Here is a 24,913-nt window from a genome sequence, read left to right as displayed (position 1 = left end):
CACAAAGGCGAACCTGGGACTGCTGTAGCGGTGGAGAGGAAGCGGGAGCTCCATACCGGAATACCTGACACTCGTGACCCTGGAACCCTGTGAAGGGATCGCGAACAGGGGACTGGCGGGAGGAGAGCTGCGGTCCCGCTGCCGCGGTCAGCGCCTGCGGCGGAGTGAGTGTGCCGAAAGATAGCTGTGCCCAGTGGACGAGGCGGGGGGGGGGGGCTGCCTGGCCCTGGGGGAAGAGCTGCAGAGGTGCTGGGCCACTTAAACTGCAGAAGGCCGGTGGGGGCGAGAGACGTAGAACTGCAAGGTGCACACAGAGAATACCTACCCGAGCTGCAAAGACAAGGTGAGGGGCTAGCCGGAGGGGGGGAACTCAACCTGGCTGTTACACCGCTTTGCCCTTGGCGCACAGCAAGCACCCCGCCTCCCACAGGTCCCAGCATAACCAGGTGGGTGCAGAGACCTTGGCGCCCGTGCTGCAGGGGGGTGACGGCGGCCTCCATTAGGGGCCTCTTGGCAGCAGATTATGTTGGTGTGCACGGCTGCCGGGGTGTGTGTGTGTGTGTGGGGGGGGGGCGGCGTGTGGACTGAGGCCATTGCCGGTGCAGCCCGTCCCACAATTCAACCTGGGGGACACGGGCGGCCGGCACCAAGTCCCCACCTTGCTCAGAGCGATGTGTTCCCTCGACATCGAAGGCAAGCGTAACTAGAGTCTGGGAGCTCCCGGACCTTCGCGGCTCTTGCTGAGCAGGGTCTTCTCGGGGCCCAGGAGGACCTCCCTGAAATTTAAGAAAGGGGAAGGAATTAAAATAAAGCATACTAAAAGCTCCAAGCCGTATCAGCCCTGTGCCAAGAGCTGGAACACATGAACAGGAGACCTATCCACCACTTGGTTGACCTGTAGCCGACCGCATGGTCTGCAGGACCTGAGACAGCTCAGCACTTTGGACACGGCCTGTCACGGCACACGCCGCTACCGCTTGGTGGCACAGTGGTGGAGAAGCGGGTCGCATGTCAACACCTCAGAGGGCTTCTAGTTCACGATAGACATTCACAGTGCGGACACTGCGCAGACTGGAGGTGACACAGGGATGATACCCTGCAACCCAGAGCTATCGAGGTGATGCCGCTCAGCGCCTCATCTGTAACAGCACCCGTGGAGGGGGACGTTGCCCTCTGACAGTGTGGCACCTATAAGTAACAAAAGCCCTTCCAAGAAGTCTGAAGAAGCCCTTCCCCGGTGTAATGCCCTCAAAGGGAGGGAAAGCCAAACACAAGCAGACAACCATGGAAACGTTTGCGGCCAGTGGACCAACAAGACTGGAGGTCACCAATAAAAGTACCGCAGGGGAACTGCCTAGAACTCCTGGAACCATGGCAGAGCTGGGCAATTCACAGATCTTGGAGGTCATCAAGACGCTCCAGACTAAATTGGAGAACAAAATAGACGCAGTGGCCATAGACTTGGGCCTACTGCGACAAGATGTCTACTATCGCTGGGAGGACAGACTTACTCGAAGCCCAGGTCCGGGAGAACGCAGAGGCAAAGGCACAGCTCACGAAAGATGTTGAGGAATTAGCTCAAAAAGTGAAACATCTGGAAGACGGGGCTGAAGAAGCTGAAGGGCGAGCATGCTGAAATAACATAAGAATTTTAGGCCTGCCCGAGGGAATTGAAGGAACCGATCCCACCAATTATAATGAGAATAATGAGAATCTGCTGATCCAGGCTATCGGAGCGTAGAAACTCTCACAAGGTTTCACTATAGAGAGAGCCCACCGATCACTCACCAAACGGCCACCGCCTGGTGCTCCACCTAGACCAGTAATGGCTAAAGTGCTCAATTATAGGTATGGGAAACAATTTTGGCCTTTTCAAGAACAGGGGGCCGGATACAAAGACTCTGCGAAAGTTGCTATATATCCCGATTACATCTTTTCAAGTTCAAATGAAGAGAGCCCAGTATATCTACACAAAGGCAAGATTAAAAAAAAAAAAGGCAGGACTACGATGCATGCTCCAGTATCCGGCAAAATTAAAGGTACTGCACAATAACCGGGCGCTTCTCTTCGAGTCGCCTGCTGAAGCCCGAGAATGGATGGACAGCGAACAGATCCAAGACCTAGAGGCAAAAGTACACAGCACACGCTAAGGACGGCCAGGATAGGGCTTGGGTAATACAAGTTCAATTACCGTAAGATTCAGACCATGGCCACACAAGAGACGGAACCTACACTTTATGCACAGCAGGATCGATTATGCATAGGAGCCACGCCGTAGATGGACTGCTCCTGCTGAGAGAGCAAACAGCAGACTCCTTCTGCCCCCAGAAACTATTGGGTATAGTTAACCCGCCCATAGGGCACCAGGACACCAGAACAGGGTCGAATGGAGCGGAAACTGTTTGGTCTTAACGGGGGAGGGGGGAGAACCCCGCTGAACAAGTTTTGTTACAGGGGAGTTTAAAGTTGGGGGAGAGTTAATGGGAGTTAGTAAAAAAAAGGGTGGGGGACAATGGGATAAAAGGCAAGACCACTCGGGGCTTTGTGAACTGTCAGATCCAGACGCCACTGGATGCGTCACACACAAGTACACTTAGGTTTTCAAACAATATGGCAGATAAGATCAGAATAGTGAAGTGGAACGTCGGAGGAATGAACAATTATGTCAAGCAATGCTGAATCGATGCACATATCAGGCAGAATAAGATTGGAATCGCCCTACTACAAGAAACCCACCTGGATGCATGTAAGCAGGCAGCAATTGCCAGAACTTGGGGAGGTACAGTGATAGGCTCCACATACTCCACTTATGCCGGGGGGCTCCTGATATGGGTCGACCCGAACATTCCTCTTAAAGCCACCACCATTAAAACTGATGATGAAGGAAGGTTGGCCTTAATACATGGATCAATTGAGGATAGGGAAGTCTGTTTAATCAACACTTACGCTACCAACCACGACGCCAGTTTTCTTCTGCTCACTATACAAACGGCTGAGTCCATTTAGAGATGGCACCCTGATATGGGGCGGAGATCATAACTGCACCATGGATCCCTGCAGAGATAGATCAGACCACAAACACAGCCGTCCATCCCCCACCTGCTAGGATATTAGCCGCACTGATACAACAATTCAAGCTTAAAGACCTGTGGAGGGAACGGCACCCAAAGAACAAAGAATACTCATTTTAAACCTCCCCTCACCTACCCCCTGATAAATGCGCAGTGGCGTCCTTGGACGCCACTAAGGCCTTCGACGGGGGGGGGGGGGATTGGGATTGGACCCGCCTTCTTAAGATGGACCAAATTCATATACACGGGCCCGATGGCAAGGGTGCGCACAGGCAAAGCATACTCTGACAAATGGCAGCTACACAGGGGCACACGACAGGGATACCCACTCTCCCCCATGCTATACATCCTCGCCTCCGAACCAGTAGCTGCATACTTATGACAGGTTTATGGGGATGGGGGCATAGTAATAGACGGTGTGGCCCATTTAGTGTCCATGTATGCAGATTACACTGTACTGTACCTGAATAACCGCGAACACATACTACCATATATATTGGAGACACTAGACGGGTTCTACAGATATATGGGGATCCATATTGATAAAGAGAAATCATGCCTCTTTCCCCTGGCTGCCTTAGGAGAGGATAGAATCGAGAATCTCCCTGCCATGGCCCTCTAGTGGAAAACCACTTCATTCACATATTTGGGAATTACCATCCACTGTAACCCCAAAATAGAACACTTCTTGAACACAGTGGGAGCCAGAGAGGGCCTACAAAAATCAATGGACTTCTGGAGTAAACTACCACTGTCGGTGGTGGGAAGAACTGGACTTCTCAAAATGGTGGCATTACCCTGGCTATTGCACTGCTTTCGCAATGTACCATTCAACTTCCCCCCCCCTCTGTTCTTTAGAGACCTAGATAAGCTCTGTAGACAATTCCTATGGCAGGGCGGAAGGCATAGAGTCGCACTAAAAGTCCTACAGAGACCCTACGAAAAAGGAGGCGTGAAAATCCCCAATTTTGAACTGTAAAACTTGGCAGGTCAATTGCGATATGTTGTGAAATGGATGACAGACAAGATCCCTACGAATATTAGACTTCACAACCAGCCAACCCAAAAATGCTCCTTAGGGATGTACTCTGGGCCCCTGGAAAGCACAACACGAAGCTGCCCCTACTTGATGAATCTAGGATACAGATTTGGAAACGAGTCTACAAGATCACGAAAACAACTGACCCAATCTCTCCCCAGATCCCCATAGCGGAAACCATGGTGGGCAGACGCTGGGGTCACACGGACATAAGAACGAGGTGGGTGCCATGCGGAGTAGCCACATTGGGGGATCTGTTGAATGTATGGAATTCGAGGACACGTCATGGGAAACCATAACCCACTAACATAAAAATGTCTCCAGAAACGCCAGATTGCAGTTGACACAGTTTTACATCACCAATAGAGCATAACTCACACCGGAAGTGCTTTCTAAGTTCAAGGGGGCAGGACCTAAGGAATGCCCTAAATTTAAAGCATCAACTGCAGGAATGACTCGCATGTTTTGGGGGTGCCGAGTAATCCTTTTGGACACAGATCGCTGCAAGAGCAACCGAGGCGGGCATAGACTTGGACATACTGACCCAGTTATCATGCATATTGGGCAGATATCGAAAAAGTCAAAAGAATAAACCACTGACCAAGCTAAAAGATCTGATGTACATATTAGCAAAGAGGCGCCATGTTATTCCACCATGGGGTGGAAAAACGCCAAGAGCCCCATTTTTGAACTGTGGTGGAGAGATCTCCAAAAGTGGGTGACGGCAGAAACGGGGGCATGGGAAAATGCACTGCGGGAACAAAAGCTAGACAACAGCCAAGATCTGCAACTATGGGTGGCCCTCACGGTGCCATTGTTCAAATCAAGGAGAGAAGATACCACCACGGACGAAGCAGATGGGCCGCATTTGACGCCCTGCTTAAACACTACAAGGACATATTGGGAGAGGGAGGGCGTTGCAAGCGAAACTGCTGATTAATATGTAATGATACTAAACTGTTTTAATGTATTCTTCAATTTTATAAATGTAATTAAAAAAAATACTTTGATAATTTGTTCATTTGCATGTGTGGTTTTGATTTTGTTATCTTTTTTAATACATTTCATGAATCTTCATTATTGGTGTGGTCTACTCATTAGTTTTGTGCATGTGTCCCTGTCCATTGCCTCTGTCATGGGTCACCATTGTGTGGCTCTGTTGGACATGTCTTTGGGTGCATGCGTCTGCTTTATTGAAGGTAAAGGCCTGGTGCTTTTACTGGGGAGTGGGTACAATGTGTTTGTGTGTTTGGACTGGGGTGCTGCGGCATGGGGTGGGATTTGGGTTGGCATTTCTGACATGGGACACTTATCTGACAGCACGTTGGGTTGGGGGGGGGGACAGCTGGCAGGTTGCTGTCAATGGAGATGTGGTGGGGGGAGTCGGGGCTTGCTGGCAGGTGCCAGTCACTGGTGGGGGTCAATGAGTTGGTGCTCACAAGTGCCTGCTGCCATGTGGGCTGCCTGCGGGGCATGGTTGGGGGGTGTAGGGTGGTCCCCTGTGGTGTGTATGTGTGTGTGTGTGTGTGTGTGTGCTGCCTGCGGGGCATGCCCAGGGGTGTAGGGTGGTCCCTGTGGTGTGGGCTGCCTGTGGGGCATGAGGGAGGAGTGCACACCCGGGAGGGCCCACACTGCCAAATCACGTGGACAGCTCACTCGCGTACCCCCAAATTCACGCACCAGTGTGGTGAGGAGCCACATGCACTGCCTGCAGGCATCCCACACCACAGGCGCCCCCCCTCCCTTATACCCTGACCATGCCCCCCCTACACCCCTGACCATGACCCGCAGGCAGCCCATCACACCTGACCATGACCCGCAGGCAGCCCACACCATGGTGGACTTTTTCCACGCAATTTGCCTGGCGCAGGCGGGGTACGCGTATTCAAGGGGGGGTGCAGGGAGTTTTTCACGCGTTTTAGCTGCCGCGAGCGGGTTACACGTAGTTTTTCACGCGATTACAGTGTAGGGGGGCCTGTAAGCTGGTCCCGGGTTAGCGCAGCCCTTTGCGCAATATTGGGGATTTCTATGGCTTTTTCTTGCACAAAGGGGCGTTCTTGGGGGCGATACTGGCACTGCTGGATGTTCGCTGCGCCACAGCTGCAAATGGCTTGGGAAATCCATGAATACGCAGTGCGCCAGAATGCTGTTTGGCGCACACGGCTGGCGCACGCTCCCTCTCTGCGCTGCCCACCTGCGCTACTTCTGCGCTGAATTCTATGAATTACCCCCCAAATGTTACTGCCCACTTCGGGCTCACTTCAGGCCCTATGTACTTTTAGTTGTAGGTCAGCTGGAGGGTCACCTTATTAGGTACGGCTAAGTAGCAATATTCAATCATGCATTTTATCTTATGAAGGGACAAATGTATATGCTTGACTGCCCATTTTGTTCTTAGTTTTTATAAAGGCACTTTCAACATTGCACAGTTTAAAGGGTCTTTCCTGCATTTACCATACCCATTTGCTTGGGCATTTGGCTGTCCAGTCTCTGTCAAGGCAAGCACATTACAGCTTTTCGTTTATATATACTTTCTGTATGGATTCCATCAAATGCAATCTGGTTTTAGGCAGTTGTGTTACTTGATTGTTAATGAAACAAACAATAGCAAAAAAGTGTTGCAATGGCTTTTTCGCGCGCACTGTGCTCCAGTATGCTTCTCCTCCCCCAGCCCAATTCCGCCTCCCAAACCTCCCCAGCACACTGATAGGCTAATTCTGCCCCCCCCCCCACCCCCTATCACCACCCATCCCAGGGCAACCCTCTGCCCGGCAGCCCCTGCGGCTAAGGACCCCAAGGCCAAGGGCGGCTCCTACATTAGCAGCTCCAAGATGTGTCTGCCGTTGTCAGCAGGGGAAGCCAGTGAAGCTAGCAGTCAACAGACACCAACAAAAACTGTGAGTGTGGCATGGGTGGGGAGTGGAGCAATTACTCTACTCCAGAAAACCACTGCCACTCTATCTTACCTCCCAATGACATAGAGTGCCATAATATTAGTAAGTCCACACTTGGATAGATTTGTGAACATTAGCCTGAGTCGCATCTAGATGGAATTGTGAATATTAGCATGTCCACGATCAGATAGATTTGTGAACATTAGCCTGTGTCGCATCTAGATGGAATTGTGAATATTGGCATGTCCACACTTAGATAGAATTGTAAATATTAGCATGTCCACACTCAGATTTGTGAACATTAGCCTGAGTCGCATCTAGATGGAATTGTAAATATTAGCATGTCCACACTCGGATAGAATTGTGAACATTAGCCTGAGTCTCATCTAGATGGGATTGTAAATATTAGCATGTCCACACTTAGATTTGTGAATTAGCCTAAGTCGCATCTAGATGGAATTGTAAATATTAGCATGTCCACACTTGGATAGAATTCTGAACACCAGCCTGCGCCGCTCCTATATAAGATTGTGAATGTTAGCATGCCCACACGTAGATAGAACTCTGAACATTGGCCTGCGCCGCTTCTAGATAAGACTGTGAAGGCCAACAAGTGCCATACTTGGAGAGAGCTGTGAATGTTAGAATGCTAAAGGTCAGGTAACCGTAAACCACTAACCAATATAACCTCAAACTCTGCATACTTATATCACTCAAAAACTCACACAAACATCTCTCGCACCACAAGCCGCACGCACTTCACAACACTGCAACAACACATAAGCCGGAGCAACAGCACACGCGGACTGACACCGATCCAATACATGCACCAAAGCTCAGTATCTGGTGTATACCAAGCTGAAACTGCCAACAGAACACCACTCCTCTCACTATCCTACTCCCTCTTCACCTTACTAACCCATCCCACCTTATCGCTTACAGATCCGCCAGAGCGCCTGGGGACCAATTCCGTTGGTGACGGTGCGCGGTACAAATACCTTTAACATTTGACATGAAACGGACGGTGTTGTAATTTCATTACCATCTTTACTGATTCTATTGATGCAGTGGTGAATTAATATGCAGTGGATCTTTGCTGTTGGAGTCAAAACTCCAACTCTTTCTCTTTTTGCTTTTCCATTGTGTAACTTGCTTCAGTTGCGTGCATGCACGCAGTGCTGGGTCTTTTCAGTGCTTATCAGGATTATTCACTTTCTTTGGAACGAAACAGCCTTCATTAATACATTTCTACCATGAATACTCTGTCCTAATAGATCAAGTGGATGCAGTCCTTGGGTTCGAGGAGTTGAGGCCTTTAAGATCTATATCAACCTAACTGTAGTCAAGGTGCACTGTGCACATGTATACGTTTGCTTGCATATAAGCTTTCAGAGACTTGCCGTTAACCTTTTCCTAATGGCCGCTGGACCACGTCCACTGGTACCACAATTTTTGCATGTCTGACTTCCTTTTCCACTTCCTTCTTAAACTTGTTTTGTGCACTTGGTGTGTTATACGTGAGCAAGCAACCAGTTGGTTGCGAAATATGTCGTATTTGTTTTTACTCTCTCTTGAGACGCTAAAAAACTGGAATTCAGTATTTGAAGCAGTATATCTGACGAGTTTATTTTTTGGCATTAGGTGGTGAGTACTTTTTTTTTTCTATTTGCAGTAACAAGTTTTGGTATGAAGAGGACATCCACCATTCAACTTTAGAGTATCCATACATAAACCGTATTACCCAGTGGTAAGTCTACGGGAATAGATGTATCAGTATTTGATAAACGATATTTAAATTGGACATTCCTTCATGAATATTTTGATGTCACATTTTGCAGTTATTATGAAGAAACTATGAAAGTAGTTCAGTTACCCATAGTCACTCAATGAAATTTGCACATTGTGCTCAATGGGTAAGTGGACTACTATATATTCCAATAATTAAAGGAAGAGTACGAGGCGTGATGCACTAAGGCTATAACATGATGTTGTTTATTTTGATTCACATAACATACTCTAATCAGAGAGTTCATCCATATTAATTTAATCATTAGGTGCATTGTTGGGTATCCATTTGGACTAATACACAGAACCAACAATTCAGTTGGCGCGTAGTACAATTAAGGGACAATATAATACAAAAATGTTTAACTTCGCCAATTGTTGGGGATAATTGACACAATGCATCAGTGCAATAAGGGTTTTAGCTCCAGTAAACCTAACTAGTATATTTCTGGAATTGAATATTATTTTTGGGTGCTTCACCGAATATTTTCTAGATGATTTTGAGCTGATTTATATCTGCTGATGATGGAAGACAGCTTGTGATGAATGCATCTCTTTAATTTAGGAAGGACATACAACCATGTATTTTGATTTTCCTAATGTCTTTTTACTTTTTTGCCAGTTTCCCAACTGTGACCATGGTATGTATAATAGTTTTTGTATGCAATTGTATAACATGTGTTCTACATTCAGGTGAATTTGATACTACATGAAGAAAATAGTTCATTTATCAGCCTTGAGAAATACCATTGGTCGAAACATGTCGGCATTGAGCAGAATAAGAAAATAAAATTCTAGTTGCAGACAAACAAAACATTGTATTTAATCACTGCTAGGTTGCTGTCCATCTACAGGAACTATTCTTATAAATCAGGGAGGTGGGGGGAACATCTGTAACTTTAGTTTGTGAATTGTCTATTTAGTCTATAACGGGTTACTTATTGATTAATATAAATGGGGGTGAGCGCAGTTCACTAGTTCATTTGTGATAGTTGGCTTCATTACTTTAGGTCAAGGGTAGGACCTACACTGACTACTACTGCAGCACACCACACCCATTACTAGTGTCCAAGCGCCCCTTCAGGCCGTTCAGCCTGCATGTGTTATTCGGTCCTCATTTTTAGTTGTGTATTGGAGATCTGTTCCAATATTGCAACCTCTAAAGCAGGCTGTACATGCTGCGATGGGTAAGGTATCCAACCTGAACTTAGTATATAATGACCTTGTATAAGGAGGCTTTGTAGGATCCAGATGAGCTTTAAAATCTGGTGATTCCTTACAGACCAAGATATTATAAAAGAGACCATTGGATCTAGAATAAGCGATATGGTCCCCAGTTTGCTAGTTTTTATAACACTGCTTCAAGAGGACAATCACTTTGTTCTGGGCAATGGCAGAATCCCCTAGTGCATAAGAAGATTCTTAAAAACTGAACCATGGCAATGTACGTGCACCCCTGGAAGCCTGCAAATCCTGCTGGGCCTTTCAGTAAGTAAATAGCCTCTTGTGCTCCACGCTCTAATGGGACAAGATCTTGCTATGGTGTAAAACTCTGGTATAACCAAACTATGAAAAAAACATTATTTGGAGTACTAGCCATAAGACCAAGGAAGGATGCATTTGGAGAACATATATTCTTCCTGTTCAATTTACTGGTATCGTAGATATGCCATTTCGAATGTATTGGGTCCTCCAACGTATTCCACATCTTTGATATGTAATGTCCACAGCTGTGTACTTTTCGGCCGAGGGTGTCCTGTGTCAGGTCGATGTCCCTCGAAGGCCTCCCTCGAGGGCGACATCACCGGATGTTATAAATGGGACGCACGGCACCCGTACCCTTAGTTCTGTTTTTTCTGCACGTGTTTGCTTCAGAGACTCGGCACGCCGCGTGTATTCCTCATGAAAATGTATTCTTCTTCAACCCCTCCGACTCTGCGGTCTGGCTCAAAGACTAGCCGGGACTGCAAATCTAAGATGTCGATTACCGACCCGCATTGCATTGGTTTGTGGTGCTTGGGCAAAAGTCACGACCCAGACGACTGTTCCAAATGCCAGCCGCTGACTGCTAAGGCCTTGTGGGAGTGTAAGGGGAAGCTACAGGTAGGTAGGGGTTCTAAACCAAGTAAGTCCCGTAAATCTAAGTCTAAGGGGATGTCCACCGATGATTCGAGGGGTGACTCTGTCGGAAGGAGTCCTGGCGGTCCCGGTCCTGGAGTGGTTCCCGCCATTCGTCCTCGTCTCTGCATTCTAGGAAGTGCTGTCACCGGTCGCCTTCCCCGTCCTCCTCAGAGGATGGAGCCGTGAGGAAAGTGGCTTGTCCACCAAAGTCCTCGACTCCGGAGGAATGGGCTGCCTTCAGGGAGCAGGTGCTGGCGATTTTCCAATCCCAGGGCACAGTTCCGTCTGTGCCTTCTGATGAAGCCGGCAAAGAACGGTCTTGATTCGTGGCTTGTGCGCCTTCGGACTCCGGTCCTCGGCGCGATCCTCATCGGGAACCTTCGAGGTCCCGTTCAGACAAGGCTCAGGATGGTCACAAGAGATGTGCTTCCAGGTCTCAGTCCTTGTCCCCAGCAAGACCGCAGAAACCTGCTAAGGGCTCGAGGTCTGCAGCGCCTCCGTCGGTGCCGTGTCCGTTGGATACAGACGTCGAAGCTTTGCCTTTGTACCAGCCCTCAGTGCCATTGTTGACGCCAAAGCAGTCGGCGCTCTCGATGCTGAAGCCATCATCGCCTTCCGGGCCTTTTGGCCGGGATTTGCCGTGAGAGATCCCTGGTACTGTGGATCCTCCAAGGAAGGCTACTTCTAAGTCTGTAAGGCTTGTTAAGGACTCCAGACTCTCGGCTGTCCCGAGAAAGGACTTCTACTTCCCTCTGGATGACATTGATGAGGAGGAGAGGTCCGATTTTAGATTTTGAGCCTGATGTGGCTGCTGTCTTTTCTGGGAATCGTCAATCGGAAGAGTTGAGGCAATCTCTTCATGATGCCAGTGGCTTAGACACTTCTCCTGAGGTGGAGTTTGGCAGGCCTGAGCCTGGGCCCCATGCTGAGTTGTCCTAGGAGACTGATGGCTAGGGTCAGGGAATATCTTGGTTGGTCCACTCCTCCTGAAGCTTTTGTTCAGGTTGACTTGATGGATATTTTGGATCAAGGTCCGTCCTCTGATCTTGTGTTACCTTTTCATTTGACCTTGCAGAAAAGGGTGGCTGCTGCTTGGCAGACCCCAGAATCTCTTCCGGCAGTTAACAAATAGTTAACTAAAAAATATTGCCCTTCCGGTAGCGACCCCAGCTACCCTTCATCTCACCCCACTCCCAAGAGTTTGGTGGTCCAGGCGGCCACGGCCACTTCAAGGCAGGCGGTGTACCTTACCATCCCTCCTGATGGGGACATCAAACGCTTAGATGGTTGGGCATGCAAGGTGTTTTCTGCGGCGAGTATGGCGCTGAAATCGGCCAACTCCACTTGTGCCTTGGCAAGATTTTCACACACACTGTGGAATTGTTTCTCTTGCGGCTAAGCATATTCCTGACGGGGAAGAAGGGGGTAGGTATCTTGCTCTCGTGCAAGATGCAAGGATGCAATGTGTGAATCCCTTCAGTCGGGTTTGGACATGGCCAACAGTGTTAGCCGCTCCATGGCTGCAAGCACCTTTATACGCAGATTTGCGTGGTTGCGGAAGTCTGGTTTTGCTCCGGATGTGCAAGCCTGTCTTGAACATGCCCTTTGATGGGCAGCATTTGTTTGGCAGCAAGGCTGACCAGAGCCTTGAGAGGTTGCAGACCTCAAAGGCTGCAGCGAAATCTTTAAGCCAGCTGTGCGTCAACCTCTGCCTTTTCGTCCTAGAGGACAGCAGTGGAGGGGAGGTTCTTTTCGTTACTACTCGTCCTTTGGTAGAACGAGAGGGGCTGCCAGACAAAAGGGGTCAGCGTAGAAGTACCCGTGGTGGTCGGGGAAATGGAGGTGCCAAAGTAGCACAGGCAGCTGCCTCTTTGCCTTCAGGCGCTGCCGCAGCTGCTCCAAAACAGCTATGAGGCCATGTCCCATCGTTCTGCCTTTGGGGGCAGACTGTATCAGCATCTCGAAGAATGGCGAGCTATTATTTCAGATGCGTGGATTCTGGATACAATAGCCCACGGCTACTGCCTTCCCTTGCTACAGCGGCCTCACGCCCATCCACTGGGGAATCTCTTTGAAGCTTCCAGATCCGCTTCTTGTGCAGGTAATCTTGACCCTGCTAGAGAAAGGTGCTAGAACTGGTGCCTGCAGCGGAGGGGAACAAGGGATGGTATTCCCATACTTTTTTGATTCCGAAGAAAGACTGGGGATTGAGACCATATCGGATTTGCGTTGGTTGAACAAACTTCTCAGGAAGGACAAGTTCAAGATGGTCACTCTTTCTCCAGTCCTCCAGGCCCTTCAACTTCAGGATTGGTTGGTGTCTCTGGACCTACAGGATGCTTACTTTCGTGTGGTGCCGATTCATCCCAAGCACAGGAAGTACCTGCGGTTTGCAGCTGGCAACTCGTACCTTTGGGTCCTGCCATTCGGATTGACCTCCGCCCGAGGGTCTTCAAGCTAATGGTGGTGGTGGCAGCGTATATCTCAGGAGAAGAGGGTGTGGGGGGGTTCACGTCTACCCCCTACCTGGATGACTGCCTGATCCATGTGCATTCTCCTGAGCAAGCAGTGGATCACCTCAGTCTCACCTGCCGCTCCCTCCACAAGCTGGGCTTCTCCCTCAATTTCAAGAAGTCTCATCTGACACCTTCCCAACAGCTCCAGTACATCAGGGCTGAGTTGGTGTCAGATTCCCTTAGTCTCGTGCGGAGGTAGCACGAACACCTGCCTCCCCGTTGGGTTGGGTCTTGGTGTCTGGGAGGCTTTGAGTAACCACAGGCCACCAGGGAAAGAGGGTTGGGTCTGCGGTTTGGATAGGTAGGGGGAAGTTAGGGTAACCGTGTTGAGGGTCAGGGTAAGGTGGTGGATGGGTTGGGGATGGGGGAAGGTATTCTATACTGTCAAGGGTTTTGACCCATGTTGAATCAATAGACTGGGTAGATATGGGGATGAGCTGTCGCCGCCCATTATTCTATCCCAGAACAAACTAAATCAATAGACTGGGTAGATGTGGGGATGAGCTGTTGCCGTCCACATTCACGCCAGAATCCAGGAGAACTGCGCAGTTTGCGCACACCAAAATGGTCACCTAATCTGCCACCCACCAGTGCAAAGAAAGGTGGTTCTGTTCAAAATCCGTTTTTATTGATGTCAAAACGTTTCTAAAATCATGGGCACAAGACCACTCTAAAGATACAACCTTCTTGTGGGGGGTTCCACATCACCACTCTAATGTAAGGATGCCATCAAAACAATGTTAAGCAAGGATCCTATACTATCAAGCAAAAGACCACTCTATTGAAATGCATTAATTCAAGACAGATCCCAAAAATGGGTGCAGTACCAGCTTTGTCCACAAACCGGCGCTAGCGGTCTAAACTCTGACAGTAGGACTGTATCTCAGGAGTGCAAGAGGATCCAGCCTAACTGGGACTTCAAAGCCTGTTGGTTAATTAAAATTCTTAACCACCTTCTGTTCACAGAGACAATCTGATTCAATTAACAGGCCAAGAGGCTGGCAAACCTTCTCACCCCAGAGACCCACACAACAGCCCAGGATATCACATGACCCTGGTGATTGGGAAGGAGGGGTTTTCCTTTCAGCCTGCCGGACACCACACAATAGACTCTCTCCCTTGAATGGAGTATGTTAATTTTGGATGTGGACTGTAAACGGAGCTCTGCCTGGGAGCAGGGACATGTGAGCTGACCCACCCAGCTTCGAGGGGCGGGCCAGACTTGAGTGTGGATTCCTATTGCAGCAAATATATGTTTAAGTTAAATGCTTCTAAAATATTGTATTAAGCTCACAAAAATGTGTAATTTGGAGAACCTTAATCCAAGAAATGTACCCACAATTCAAGACTTGATTCAACTTTGTACCATGTTCTGAGGCGAAACCCTGCTATTTATTGATATTACAGACACCGGGTTTATGCTAGAAACCTAGTAAATTACTGGAATGTGTGTACATTGGTGTAATTTTTGATACTGATTTAACATTGGTAAACCAATTAAAAAGGAAATTAAGTTGTCATTTTTTTAATGCAAGCCCCCAGGAAGATCAGAGTCGGACAAGCATGGACCATAAGGAATCTGTAATATGTACATGTAATTTCAACAAATTGTGTATCTGGGAAATATGTATTTGGATCAGAAATAGATTTGTGTGCACATTGACAAGGGGAGTGTCTTTCTGTAAGCCATAAAGATGACACACAACCCAGCTCCCCAATCAAGGAAGAGAGGAGGAACTGGCCAATGATAAGTTGAGAGGGTTGGGCATGCAGAATTAGCCGACCCACCCACTTTCTAAACACATAAAGAGACTGCTGGGACAGGTAGAGACACTCGATTCCCATTTTCTGGGGAGCATGCTGACGGACGAATTCACATCCAGAACTCCAGAGACCTAGACTGACTCCAGCTAGACAGAGACCAGAACTTAGAACTCTGACTCCACAATTTAAAGCGAAGGCCTAAACCACAAGCTGAGTTCCCTTCAGCAGGCCTCAAAACCAACCAAACTCTTCAACAGCCGGGCGAGCTGTTTGAATTATTTGCCAAGAACCTTTGCAAGAACCTGTAGCAGTATCCAGAAAACAGTGCTGTATCCGGAACAAGAGAGAACCACAGACCAGACCGCTGTGAGCAGAACCAGGCAGAGATCGTCCGTGGCGAGAGAACCTCCAGGAGTCCAGTCCAATCCTGACCCGATCCGTGATGAAGTCGCATTCCTGTCCAAAATCTAGTGTGAGTACCCAGCTAGCACTGTGCCAAAACCAATCTCTTAGTTTAAAATAATCTAACCCCAACTATTTTAGCCTATTAGAACTGCCTCCTAGAATCGTGTCATTCTGTCATCTTTAAAACTGAAAACTGTCATCTGTCATTCTGAGCTTTAAAATTTCAAATCCGAAAAACGACCTTTACTAAATCGGCGTATCTCCGGAACCGTTTGTGCTAGGAGCGAGTTTTAACTGTCATCTTAAAGTTAAGATTCTAAGCTTTCCAACCAACCTAAAACCGACTTGCTACCACTTATAGTGCCTCCGTAATTGCGCTCGACGCACGCGACTAAATTTGCCGCGATTTTACATTTTGCTTACCACGTGTAAAAATATTTGTCCTTGCTTTCCTTTGCTAAAATTCGTTTGCAACCTGACAATCATTCTTAGAGCATTGCTAAAGTGATCCTGAACTAATACAAAGTAGCTGTCACCCACCCCGAACCTCTAGAGGGAATTAAAATAATTTTAGCATATTTTTCACTTCTTTGCATACCACCTTTAAAGTACTTTGCCTTTAAAATCATCCCTGTTGCTCTAAGCTTGCTAGGGGGGGGACTGAATTATATTTGATTGCATTCCTGAGAACTGTGTGCTTTTCTTCCATCTCTTTACATTGCATAAGGGGGGGGTGAATTGCTACCAGGGGGAAAAGTGATTGCATTGTTTTGGTTGAAATCATATCAAGTTTATTTTCTGTACTGCATTTCATTCATCATTGCATTGTCCTTGAAGCCATAAAAGCATTCTCAGCTACTTTATCCTCTCTATATCAACTTCTAAGCCATTAAAAAGAGTGTACCACTATAACATTATCCATTGTGGATCAATATCATATTCTCAAGTGTGATATCAAATATTAATTTACTATAAAAGTGTGATAGATATATATTGTTTAATTTTCAAATAAACCTTTTAATTTGCGAAACAAACCTACTTCTTGGCTCAGTGGGGTCAGGGGGATTCTAAGGGAGGGGTGTTATATAAGGGTTGTCATCCCGAGTAAACGAACAGGACATAAAAATATATCAATAAGGGCTTCCATCAGCATCCCAGACTAGGCATTGACTTAGCTGTAGTGTTGAATTGATGTCGCTTACAATACTGTTTCCTTGTGAGGTGCTGTCATCTCCGACCATACACCGCTGCTCACTTGCACTCTTCCACACTTGCTTTGCTGTACGTACTCTCCCTGTGGTTTGCTCATGGAGCACATAATACAACATTGGTGCTGTCTCATGCACCCAATACTATAACATTACTTTCATGTTGCACATTACCCTTGGTGCTGTCTCGTGTAGCAGAACAACATTACATCATGTTGCACATTACACCTTGGTGCTGCCTCGTGCACCTGAACTGATAACAAAAAGGGGTTTATCCCTAGTGATGCTGCTTTTGGTAGGGGTTTGGTTTGACCCCCACCAAAAGCTGCATCACTAGGGGTAAACCCCTGTTTTTTTGTTATCAGTTTTACAAGCAGCCTTGTTGCTGTGGGTGTGATAAAATTTGAAAACTGGGACGGATTGAATCCATTGATGTCTATTTCTCAGCCCTCCTATTAAGTGTTGACCACTAAGTTTGTCCCAGACTTTGGCTTTGTCTGTTCATTGTCCTGAGTCAACAGCAGCACATTGGCTAACTAGCCATTTCTGCTGCAGAAATCACAATGGCAGATAACCAGTTAACATTCAGTTATTCAGAGGAACAGACCCTAGGAATCATGAGTGGCCCATCCATCTTTGATCCAGACGGTACAAACCCTAATGCGGCTCACTCTACTGATAGTGAAGATTTTTTGAAACTCAAGAAAAAGAACTTTAGGACAGAACTACATGGCCATTTTTTACGCGAATATTTAAAAGCTAACGCCATTCCGGCCGGTTTAATTGTACACAATGAGCCTTGCCTCTTTCTTTCAGACAAACAGTACACCGCCACTTTTAGCCAGATTGCAATTAAGTGCAGCCGAGACCTTTATGGTCTTAACTATCACTACGGCTCAAAGAATCAGTGCAGACATTCAAAAGACTTTAAATGCAGAGGAAGAAAAAATCTTATCCAATACCCTTATCTCAAATGCTAAAGGCCAATTAGAATCAATCAACAAACTTTTCGAGATTTCAAAGCAACCACGATTGCTAAAAAAATTAAGAAATTAGCAAAGGATATCAGTGAATTCAAACTTGAGAAGGTCTTTCCATATACTACGGATGATTATGCAGAAGCCATGAATAAACAATCCACACTTAAACGATGACAGGGCAATAAGAAAAGAGGGGTTTCATTTTCTAGTACAAGCAGTAGTAGCTCAGACAATCGGGCCACACAGAATCAACAGCAGCAATTTAGTTATCCCCCAAAAAAAACACCCCATTTTTTAGGCAGAGGAGGGATGGGAATACCACCATGGGGATCTCCTTGGTTTCAACCATACTTCCCAATGCGGAGACCATGGGGCAGGAGACGACAAACCAGGTAAATCACCTAAGATCTCTAATTCCTATTTTTAACTTGGCAAAACTGGATAGGAATCAATCCCAACTATCAGTGTTATCGAAGGGCCTTTCATTTGTCCCAACAACAGGGACCAATTGGTACTCTTTAGAGACTGAATTCCGACGATTTTTACGAACTATCAGATTAAAAACATTCTTCCAGGACTTTCCGGACCAAATACCAGCTCAAGTTTCTGGACTTCGACGCCCTTCCTCCTTTACACCCCAAGACAACCAAGTGCCAAAGGAAATTCTTACCTTTGAGAAATGAGTTCTCAAAGATTTACACCTTCTTAAAAATAACACCAAAAAGTTTTTTAAACACAATCTATCCAGGGGAGAAGATCTAGCTCACAAGGATTTGGCAGCCAACAAAAATATAATCATAAAACCGGCAGACAAGGGTGGTGGCATAGTTATGACCAACACCCAATACCTCCAGATGGTCAACAACTTAGTAGAGGACAGGGATAGCTATAAAAAAAACTAAAAAGACCCTATGAAAGAAATCCAAACAGAAATCAATGAAGCAGTGAAATACGCTTCAGAACGTAACTGGATCACAGAAAATGAATGTGAATTCCAGACTACAAGCCAGGGACGCACCCCGACTCTTTATGCATTACCCAAGATTCATAAAAACTCATCTAATCCACCAGGCAGACCAATAGTATCAGGATGTGGCTCGATACTAGAACCCTTATGCAAAATTATTGTTACCTTTCTCAAGCCCATCAACATTCAAACAAACACATATCTAAGACACCATGAATACAATTCAGAGCTTTGAAAATCTAAGTTTTAATTCTGAAAAACAAATTAGTCACCATGGATATACCATCCCTTTGTATACAAGCATTCCTCAGGCACAAGCTTTGGATTGCATGTTACAATACTTAATAGATTGTGGGTCACAAGATCGAGTTCCCATTAACTTTTTAATAACCAGACTAATGCAATGAAGAACTGACTCCTTTCCAATAAATATGGGCAATGATTCTTCAAAATGCTGGACCAAGCATGCCAGTAACGACGGGTCTCCGTATCGGGACAAACTGCTCCTGTTCTTTATTTACCAACTATTGTGGTAAGATTCCCTTTTGTTCAGGAGTTTGAAAATAAGCAGTCAACATCCATTTTTATACCAAATGTAGAATACTAACCTTTGCAGTTAAACACCGCCAGTACGTAACCTCTGAAAAAATATTTTTTTCTTCTCTTTCTGTGTTTGCCTCCCTCACAGGGATTGTCACCCTAAAAAAAAAAAAACAAAAAACAAAAAAAAAACCTGCCCCGAGGAAGGCGTATTTTTGAAATTCAGGCCCCACAGTTGGTCTCGCCGAAACATACGAGGTCAACAGCAAAGAAAACCTATTTGAGTTTTCGATGAACTTGAAATGCAGCATTTCTGACCCTGAAGCCAACTACTAATTGTTGTCTTCCACGTAGGCAAACCTGCTTTAGTAACCTATCCAATTATACTTTGAATACTCATAAACAACTTACTCTGTATAAACAATATTACAAACAGTTTTTTTGTTGTTCTATTGTCTTTTGTTGTCCAAATATGTAATGCGTTTGCTCATACAGGTTTCTTTAACAAAACTTTTTTCTTAAACAAGAAAACCTCTTTTAGATACATTGGCCACATCAGTTTCTCTAAACTTTTATCAGCAACCGTACTGTTTTCAAACTACTTGCATTATATTTTTTATAAAAGTCTTGTTTATATATTTTTTGTCACCATGGAATAACAATGTTAAGATTTCTTCTTCTTTCTCCTCTCCTGCTTTCCGGCTGCCTGCTCACTTTAACTTAAAAGGTATTAACATAACTGAGATATCTAAGATACTCGACACAAAAACTAACTGAATTAATTTCATCATTTGGGCTGAATAATAATTTTGCCAGCAGTCTTTTGGAAACTAAACGTATGTATTGTGCACCTGAACATCATTACATCATGCTGCACAAAGGTTGTTGCATGCACTTCACAAAATAATTCAATTAGAATGCACTTAGCTTCGAGTTTGTGGTTTGTGCGGCTCTCCCCCAGGACCTGCTGTCCCCAGGGATGTCAATCTGTGTCGATGCAGAGCTCTGCTACAAAGAACGCTCTGAGCAGGCAGAGCACAATCTCTCAAGAGTGGGAGTTGGCTTAGGAAGTCCTTCTGGAGATCTTTGCCTTTTGGGGAACCCCACAAGTGGATCTCTTCGCCACCAGTGCCAACCGGAAGTGCGAGAGATTCTTCTCAAGGGCATTTCCTCCGAGAGGAGCGTTAGACACATTCGTAGTGGATTGGTCATTCCCACTGCTGTACGAGTTTCCTCCAGTCATCATTCATGTTTACACTCCTCGAAGGTCATCATTCATGTTTACCTTAATGGCACTGTATTGGTCCAAGGCCATCGGGCCAACCTCTTCCTCTTTGACAGGCGCTTCCTGTGACTTATCAATTTCCTTTCCTCTCCTGCTGTCCCTTCTCTCCCTTCTTTGGCTTCCTTACCTCCACTCTCTGCCACTTCTCTGGCACCCTCTTCCTCCTCTGCTACCTTGCCCTCTCCTCCTACCTCCCCCCCCCCCCCTCCCTCTGGCTCCTTTGCCTCCGAGGATTACATCTGACTTGTACCCCTCCCTGTAAGTCTTTCAAGGATGGCAACCTTCTCCACCTCACCATTCACTCTCGCTCTGCTGTCAAACACTCGTCTGGCATCTGCCGTCTCCTAGAAGAACTTGACCTGGATGTCCTCGGTTTAACCGAGCCATGGTTCACGGCAGCTCTGCCACAAGCTTTGACGCTCTCCTCCCTGATGGCTACAAGATCCTCTCTGCGCCCAGATCCAACTGTTACGGTGGGGGTGTAACCTTGGTCTTCCCCGAGTGGGTCCCTGCCTCTTCCTATGCAGGCCTACTCCTCCTTTGAATGCCTGGTTCTGTAGGCTTTCTCTCTTCTGGCCACTCTCTCACAGTGGGTATTTACCGGACACCTGGTCTGATCACTTCCTTCCTCTGAGTGGGCAGACCTGTCTTCCTTTCTCCCTGGCCTCAACCACTCAACGCTTCCTCCTTGGAAACTTCAACATCCATCTGGATACTTCCTGTCCTGCCACAGGACTCTTTTGTGACCTTTGCCTCTCTCGACTTACTCTGCAGGGCACACCCTGGATGCCCTTTTCTCCTCTTACCTACCCCTCACCACTCCTATCTCTTGGAGTGGCCACCCTCTCCTCTCTCTACCCCCCCAGCCCCAGGCCAATCTTACCCCCAAACTGCCACCCACCTTCTCAGTCATTCGACCCATGAAGCGTGTATCATTTGGGGCTTTCGTCACATCTTTCTCTCCCTCCTCCTGCACCAGCCCTCTCCATGCTCCCCTCTGCCATCGCTGATACTCTTGATGTGCTTGCCCCTGTCATGAGGATTCACATGAAGCCTCTTCTCCCCTGATGAGGTTTCTAGACCAGTCTGATGTATGAAAACCTCATCTAAGCAGGTCCTTCCCTGTTCTTCCAAAAACATCTAGGACCACATTGACACCATCGCTTCAGCCTTGGTTGACTTCTGCAACCACACTTTTGCCACTTAAACCTTTGTGCCACCCAAAGCACTCTTGTGCACCCTTTCTCAATAAAACCCTCAGCTGACCGTTCCCCCCCCCCCCCCCCCCCCCTGTCCGCTTCTGGCTACTTCTCACTCGATCACTCCGTTCCTGGGTGAACTCCTGCAAAAGCTGGACATCTCCCAGCTTAATCTTCACACTGAATCTGTTGGTTGTCTTCATGACCATCAGTCTGGCTTCAGGGCAGCCAGAAGCACGGAAACTGCTATCCTGAACATCTGTGATGACCTGCTCTCTATTCTCCCCTCTGTCCTCATCCTGCTTAATCACTCTTCTGCCTTTTGACACTGTCAAACATGCCATCCTGGTCTACCGGCTCTGTGATAATCTGGGTATCCCTGATCAGGCTCTGACCTGGCTGACTTCTTTCCGCTCTGACCGAGCCTCCCAGGTGTTGGGGAGAATTCTCAAAAATGTGCTAATTCCCTCTACCTTGGAGACCCCCAGAAACTTTGCTGGATTTTGAGGACTTGGTTTGTTTTACCTGGAAAGAGTGTGAGCCTTTTTTCCCCACTCTCTCATGTATTTTTGTGTGAATTTTACCTGTGTGTCTTTTTGGTTATGGAGTCTAACAAACTCCATAAGCATCATCTTTTACACTTGTCACAAAACACTTCAGTGCAGCGCCACAGGGAAGTCGTTCAGATTTCCCAAGGTTTAAATTCCTTCTCTGGGATCAACTACTGTTTCCCAGTACAGTGGAGTGAAATTGACTTCACTTAGTCCTGTACATTTCTAGACCCAGCACACCCTATCTTACAATAGAGTGCTGGAGGGGTTACTTGGTATCCCCTAGGTCTAGTTACTCATGTAACGGTCAAATGTTACCCTTCCCTCTCTGAATGGCTGGTGGCAGTGGTTTTACAATGAAATACCATGATTTACCCCGACAGTGAACTGTTCGCAGCTCCGGTAATGTTAAATCGGCGGAGCCATGTTTTTCAAGATGGCGCCTCCGCCTCCTTTGTTAAAATGGTTCCCGGTCTTCTTTTTTTGCCATTTCTTTGTGGAAAGGTCCTTCTCGAGTTTTTCTCTGCGTGCTAAACCAGGTTTGGTCGCTTTGTCCATTTTCCTTTGGCGGGCTTCAGGGGTGAAACCCACCTCTGGCTCTAGGGTGTCTGGGGTGGGCAGGAAGTGAGGGAGGTGCCCGACTCCCTGTGCTTAGTCTCCTAGGAGACCGAAATGCACTCTGTGGTGGGTAGGTGGCTGGCTGACTGTCCAGCAAGGACAGCCACCCTGCTGGGTGAGTGGCAGCTAGGCTGGAATGAATGGGAGAGAACTGAATAAAAGGCAAATCTTTTGGCTTGGAAGGCAGTCGACCACTGGACGAAGGAACCGAAGAAGTGCTTGAAGAGGACGGCTGCTGCAACTCCTGGACCGGTGGTTTGCCCGGTGAAGCCCTGCTGCATGTACGAATCGCCAAGTTCGCTTTGAAAGAGAAGCCCTGGTAGGACCAATCGACTCCCAAGTAAGCCACCTGGACACCCATCTCGGAGCTGGTTAAATTTCCTCAGAGTTGCTGCAGGAAACCGTAGAGCCAGGAGATCGTCCGGACTCCCAGCGAAGCTGGACTGGCCAAGCCTGATTCTCCCCCCCCCCCCCCCCCCCTGTCCCCTCCCCTCAGTCGAGTGCGGGACCTCAGATGTGAGTAAAGTCCACCTTGACAGCCAGGAACCGTGCCTATTGATATTTGCTGTACCGCAAGGAGCTGAAACGCGAAACAGCTACTGAAAGTAAAGTTTGCCAGCTTTGACCGTGCCAGTGCAGTGTAGGAGTCCCCCGACGTCCTCTCTTGTCTCCACGACTGAGGCCCAGGAACAGTGAGATCTGCAGAGCTGTACAGGAACCGAAGTCTTCAGCTGCATCTTTTTCTTCTTTACTAAGGTACTGTTAAAAACTAGCCTAAGAACTTGCCTTTTACTGTGGAAAGTGCTTATAAATTCTGCAACTCAAGTCTAATCAGCTTGTGGCTAATATTTGATTCTTCTTGTTCTCAAAGACTTGTGCAAAGACTCTTCCATTTATTTATCTGAAGTGCTGCATCCTATACAAAGACTTTGGCCTATTGACTTTTGCTTAGCCTATTGAATTGAATGACTCTCCTCAGAGCTATCTGAAAGTATTTGCCCTGCTTATGAGGATTTGTATTTCTTGTGTTCTTATAACCTTTGCCTTTTTACTTTTTTAAGAGTATTCTGTATGCCAACAGTAAAGTATTAATGTCCCCAGCACCCTTGTTACTGAAGTCACCTGTGGGTGTAGGTTGTGTCTGTGGGCCATCCCAAAAGGGCCTGGTCTGATCCAGAAACTCAGTAATGAAGTATATTTGTGTGTTACTATTCTATTGCTCCCTTCTGAAGAAGGCTTTATAACTGACTGATGAATAATTAATTGTTTATGCAAGAAACCTTGAGTTTAAGAGTTTATTTGAATACCTGTATCTGTGAATCTTTGTGTAAATCCACTACTGCTCACATTTCCCCTCTTGAGATAAGTCTGGCTGCTCAACACGCTACCAAAACTATGTAGTATCAGCGTATACCAAAGGTAAGGTTGCCTATACCTGTAGTCATAGTTGTTTGTAGTGTTCCCATAGGGCACAGCATACAAACATTGCTTACACCACGTCCAACTTTGGTCCTTCCTCTCTCTTTCTCTCCACCTGTGGTGTTCTCCAGGGGCCTAACCTTTCTCCCTGGTTGTTCAACCAATACATGGAACCTCTCTCCCACTGCATTGCTGCTCTGTTCCAACATCCAGTGCTATGCGGATGACACCCAGCTCGCCTTCAGGCTGCTCTCTGCTGCCTCTTCTCTCATACCGGACTGTCTATCTGCAATCCAAGATGATGCACTGCCAATGATCTCTACCTGAATGCCGGTAAGACAGATATCCTCCCCCTCGGCATACCTGCACCCCTCCTTCACGCCACTCTGGCCGGCCTCCCTTGGCTCTCTTCCTGCTCCCACCTGCGAGGCTAAGAAACTCTGTTTTATCTTCGACTCCACTCTCTCCTTCTCTCCTCAGATTTCCAACGTCTCTAAGAAGTCAAACTACCAACTGCACCTTCTTAAAGAGATTCAACCTTTCCTCTGCTT

General features: G+C 47.0%; 1 protein-coding gene across 9 annotated transcripts in view; it reads left to right on the top strand.

The window, feature by feature from the left end:
- The window catches only part of KIAA0753 (KIAA0753 ortholog), a 1,822,630-nt gene that overhangs the window by 55,291 nt on the left and 1,742,426 nt on the right, over positions 1-24,913 (top strand). For 8 of the 9 annotated variants that reach the window (XM_069615058.1, XM_069615057.1, XM_069615051.1 and 5 more), the window contains one exon: positions 8,677-8,751. The gene's annotated coding sequence lies outside the window, so the exon portion shown is untranslated. Of the gene's footprint in view, positions 1-8,676; positions 8,752-9,411; positions 9,431-24,913 lie in introns of all 9 variants that reach the window. The other variant, XM_069615055.1, reaches the window with a different exon arrangement.

The sequence above is a fragment of the Ambystoma mexicanum genome, chromosome 9 (assembly GCF_040938575.1).
Source record: "Ambystoma mexicanum isolate Mex_15411 chromosome 9, UKY_AmexF1_1, whole genome shotgun sequence".
Classification (NCBI taxonomy): domain Eukaryota; kingdom Metazoa; phylum Chordata; class Amphibia; order Caudata; family Ambystomatidae; genus Ambystoma; species Ambystoma mexicanum.
The sequence above is the reverse complement of the archived record's forward strand: the minus strand, read 5'-3'. Positions and strand labels throughout refer to the sequence as shown.